This window comes from Colobus angolensis, unplaced genomic scaffold, assembly GCF_000951035.1.
Source record: "Colobus angolensis palliatus isolate OR3802 unplaced genomic scaffold, Cang.pa_1.0 Scaffold4, whole genome shotgun sequence".
Lineage (NCBI taxonomy): Eukaryota > Metazoa > Chordata > Mammalia > Primates > Cercopithecidae > Colobus > Colobus angolensis.
In genome coordinates this window covers 1247345-1252783 of record NW_012117376.1, presented here as the reverse complement: position 1 = coordinate 1252783, position 5439 = coordinate 1247345, and positions in this window count along the sequence as shown.

Genomic DNA, 5439 nt, shown 5'->3' with positions numbered 1-5439 from the left:
GGCTTTGACTAATAGGAGTTTGGCCCTTACCCTGTGGAAATCTGAAGGGTTTTGGGAAAATGAATTCAGGGCTAGGTGCAAGATGGAAGGGCAAATATCAGACTAAGACAGCCGCTAAGAGCTTTTTTTTTTTTTTTTTGTCCAGTCAGAGGTTATGAGGCTTATATATTTATTACAAAGGATGATTAACCATGGCTGTAGCTTCACCTAAGAGGAATGTGGCTCTTGGGCCGGGCGCAGTGGCTCATACCTGTAATCCCAGCACTTTGGGAAGTCAAGGTGGGCAGATCACCTGAGGTCAGGAGTTCGAGACCAGCCTGACCAACATGGAGAAACCCCCATCTCTACTAAAAATACAAAATTAGCTGGGCATGATGGTGCATGCCTGTAATCCCAGTTACTTGGGAGACAGAGAATCGCTTGAACCTGGGAGGCAGAGGTTGCAGTGAGCCGAGATCACACCATTGCACTCCAGTTTGGGCAACAAGAGTAAAACTCTGTCTCAAAAAAAAAAAAAAAAAAAAGAGAGGAATGTGGCTCTTGAAGAATCTTTCTAGTCTCATCTTCCCTGTCTCCTTAGACACGCCTTCAAAGATCCTTTTTCTTTTGCTTTGGCTTGTCTTTCCCCCTAACTTTACTTAATCCAGCCCAATTCCATAGCTGCTGCTGGTTCCTTTAACAGAGGAGGGGAGTGGGGTGACATAGATTCTCTTAAACCTACCTATTTAAAGGTATTAATTAGCTTTTACATGCACTACTTTAAAATTTTCCTCTCAATTTTTTGAGTCCAGGAGTTCAAGATTACGGTGAACTATGATTTCACCATGCAGTCCAGCCGAGGTGACAGAGCAAGACCCTGTCTCTTAAAAAAAAACTTTTTTGTCTCAAACTCTGTCCCTAGCATTGACTCAACCTATAATTTTGTTTTTTTTTTTTTTCCTTGAGATGGAGTTTCAAGAAAAAACTCCAGGCTGGAGGCAGTGGCACAGTCTCGGCTCACTGCAACCTCTGCCTCCCAGGTTCAAGCGATTCTCCTGCCTCAGCCTCCCAGATAGCTGGGATTATGCCACCACACCCAGCTAATTTGTATTTTTAGCAGAGATGGGGCTTCTCCATGTTAGCCAAGCTGGTCTGGAACTCTTGACCTCAAGTATCTACCCGCCTTGCCTCCCAAAGTACAGGGATTACAGGCATGAGCCACCGTGCCCGGCCTTGACCTATCATATCTATTAATATGTTAATATTATTATATATATAATATATAGTATATGTATCTACTAATATGTTATTAACATTAATATCTATTATGTCTTTTAAATAGTGAGTGACTTCACAGCTCAGTCTCTTTGTTCTGCACGTGCATTCTGAGTCACAGCCCCGGTACACCTCAGGAAGGGCTGGATCTCCTTATCCTGTCCGTGAACACCAACTACTGAGACAGCTGATGAGGCTGGCTCGGTGTGTGACAGAGGCCCCCCAGGGTCAGCAGAGCCAAGCATACAGCACACATCAGGCAGAGCAGGCCAGGGGCAGGGAAGACACTGGGGCAGGGCCAGTGGGCACATCTGGACCACCTGCAAGGACTGCAGGGAACGGTGACTACGGGCCAGTGTGAGTAGTGCCCTGCAGAGGCTGCCCACCCAAGGTTTGGTTGGAGTGGAATGTGATGACATCATATACACTGAGAAGGTGGGAACCGGGGACTGGGCATGGTGACTCATGCTTGTAATCCTAGCACTGGGAGGCTGAGGCGAGTGGATCACCTGAGGTCAGGAGTTCAAGACCAGCCTGGCCAATGTCATGACACCCCGTGTCTGCTTAAAATTCAATTTAAGTAAACAGATTCATGCTATTTAGAATCGAAAAATAAATATTTTTCTTTACATCAAAAAAAAAAATTCAATTTAAAAAAAACAGTGGGGGCTGGGCGTGGTGGCTCACGCCTGTAATCCCAGCACTTTGGGAGGTCGAGGTGGGTGGATCACGAGGTCAAGAGATTGAGACCATCCTGGCTAACACGGTGAAACCCTGTCTCTACTAAAAATACAAAAACTAGCCAGACTTGGTGGTGGGCACCTGTAGTCCCAGCTACTCGGGAGGCTGAGGCAAGAGAATCGCTTGAACCTAGCAGGCGGAGATTGCGGTGAGCAGAGATAACGCCACTGTACCTCAGCCTGGTGACAGAGTGAGACTCCGTCTCAAAAAACAAAACACTGGGAACAGAGTTGTCACCTACCTAACAGGGCTCTGAGAGAGCCAGGCAGGCCCAAAGTGGCTTGAGAAGGTAAGGGAAAAGTCCTGGCCTGCGCTCGGGGTCACAGAGCGGGGCCCAGGGGGAGTTCCTGCTGAGGGCAGGGCCTTGCCAGGCTTCGATCTCCATCCAGTGCCAAAGGTGGGAGCTCCCAGGCTGTCAGCATCTCCAGATGAGGGCAGAAGGGAGAGGTTTTTTTTTGGTTTTTTTTTGTTTTGAGACCGAGTCTCGCTCTGTCGCCCAGGCTGGAGTGCAGTGGCGGGATCTCAGCTCACTGCAACCTCCGCCTCCTGGGTTCACGCCATTCTCTGGCCTCAGCCTCCCGAGTAGCTGGGAATACAGGCACCTGCCACCTCGCCCGGCTGGTTTTTTGTATTTTTTAGTAGAGACGGGGTTTCACCATGTTAGCCAGGATGGTCTCGATCTCCTGACCTCGTGATCCGCCCGTCTCAGCCTCCCAAAGTGCTGGGATTACAGGCTTGAGCCACCGCGCCCGGCAGGGAGAGGTTTAAACCCAAGTCACATGTCCAGCAATGGAGTCCCACTGCCACCCCGTCTGGGAAGTGAGGAGCGCCTCTGCCTGGCTGCTGTGCAACCCTCCAAGTGTGAAGTGACAGCCTTGTGTGTGATCTTTCTGCCCTCCCCAAGTTTGCATTTTCGACATTAAAGTTTACTTTTTAATTAAAAGTTCTAAATTGGAGAATTAAAAAAAAATTGTGACTTAATGAATTATGTGGCTACTCTTCCTCTTCCACAATTTTCAGTACCTCTACCTGAAACTCTCTACTGTTAACTCCCAGATCAAATAAATTTAAACCTTCTGCAGGCTGTCTCTCTGCAGCCAAAATCAGTGATTCAGCAGTCCTCATGGTAGAGAAGCTCACAATCTAGTGGGCAGAGGACTCCTTACTTTGGTAAGTGTTCTTTGGGTCTGGACAGAAAAAGGGTAGGGTGTTTCCTGGGGAAGGTTATTCAGCTGCTCTGGCAGGTTCCCTCCAGGTAGTGTAATTACCCTCATCTGTGTTCAGGAATGCTGACTCACTAATGAAGCTATATTAGTCTATAAAACCAGACTCCAGTGTGTTAATTTATGGTGAGAATATATGTCAGGTAGACTGGTCCTTTGGCCATACTAGTTTATTTTCTTCATGTAATCATACTACTTGGGAAGCCTAGTTAAAGTTAAGAGGCAGCTCTATAAATCAAAATGAGAGGAGTTAGTTGTTCTAGGGATGGAATATTTACCAAAATCAAGTTGCCCCTCCCACCATGAGCCTGGCACAGTCTCTCCCCAATTATTTTGCCTCAGTGATTCCTGATTGTTTCACCTGTTGAACGATATTTCCTACACCCCCAAATGGCACAGTCTTAGATGTCACTTAGATGATCGCTCTAGTTTCCATTATTTTCCAGCCCTTAGGACCCATTTGTTTTTCACATTACTTTGCTTCTCTGCTCTGTTGTGTCTGTCCTACAGCCGAATTACCAGGTTAGGAGTAGGGAGACTTTCCAAACACCGTCTTCCCCAAATGTGCTACCCAACTTATTCAAATCTGTGTGGCAGTGGTACCAGGATACAGACCTAAATAAAGTTCCCAATGTGCTACATTATAGATGGCCTATCTGTAGAAGGGTACTGTGAGAGCTTTTCTCAGGTTATGATTAGGAGGTGTGTAAACATGAGGGAACCTTACAGGTCAAGGACAGGAATCCCGTGAATGCAGACCCAGGGATCCTTTAGACGGCTCTGCCTACAACCTTACAGACACTCTGTGCAGCTGAGGCTTTTTCAGAGGGGTGGGACTGAGGGCCTTGCATTAGGACTTCCAGCCCCGCTTTGCTACGCTGGGAGCAAAGCTATGTTGGGAAGAATACCTAGTCCTATTCCACTGGGTGTCGGGGTGGCGGGGATCCATGAAACGGAAAACAGTGATAGCCCTGGCTTGCCTCTCTACGCATGAAGGCCTCTTTTTCTTCAGTATAAAAACACCCGTGAAGCAATGGATATGCAGATCAGGCAAAGAAAAGGTAAAGGTGAGGAAGTGGGGAGGGGACAGCCACATTACCTCGCCTGTGATGTAGGGAGCAACAAAATGCAGGCAGCCACCAGTGGCAACACACAGGCTCAGTTCTGGTAGAGGGTACTCTGGGAGTTGTAGTTTCTTAGCCTTTGTGGCCAAGGAAGACTGACACCTACATCCTTGCACCCCTGTCATGCATACAGCATGCATGGCCCAGTGGAGGAGGCTGGGGCATCATCATTTAACAATATCTATAATAGATGTTTACAGGGCTGGTGGGATCTCAAAAAGGCCTAGTAAATGCCTGAGGAAATTCAGGAAGTTTTCACCAGAAAATGACATGATAAACCATATCTGGATGGATTAGGTATTCACCAGGGAGACAGTGGGAAGGTGGTGGCAAGTGGGCGGGATCATTCCAGGCGAAGAAACTGCTCCTATGAGCTTGGAACGTGAAAGCAATTGTGGATGGCTGAGAACACGAGTTTGAGTGGGGGCGGTAAACAATGGGATCTGAGGATTTAGAAATGGGTGAATAATCTTGAATGCCAAACCCAAGAATTTTTACCTTTTCTTGAAGCATTGACACCTCACACAGCCAAAGCAGAATGAATGGCTCCCTCCGTTGTGTTTCATTCATCTTTCTGTAACAGAAGATCACTGGCTACAACATTTTGACTGTTTCTTCATCCCAAGAACCCAAGGGCCATGGAAGTGTTGTTGTTTTCATAAGTTATTAGGGTACGGGTGGTATTTGGTTACATGAGTAAGTTCTTTAGTGGTGATTTGTGAGATTTTGATGCACCCATCACTCAAGCAGTATACACCGTACCCTATTTGTAGTCTTTTATCCCTCACCCCACTCCCGCCCTTTTTCCCAAGTCCCCAAAGTCCACTGTATCATCCTTAAGTCTTTGCGTCCTCATAGCTTAACTCCCACATATCAGTGAGAACATACAATGTTGGATTTTCCATTCCTGAGTTACTTCACTTAGAATATTAGTCTCCAGTCTCATCCAGGTCGCTGCAAATGCCATTAATTCATTCCTTTTTATGGCTGAGTAGTATTCCATTGTATATATATATACACCACAGTTTCTATTTTTTTTTTTTTTTTGAGACAGAGTCTTGCTCTGTTGCCCAGGCTGGAGTGCAGTGGTGCAAACT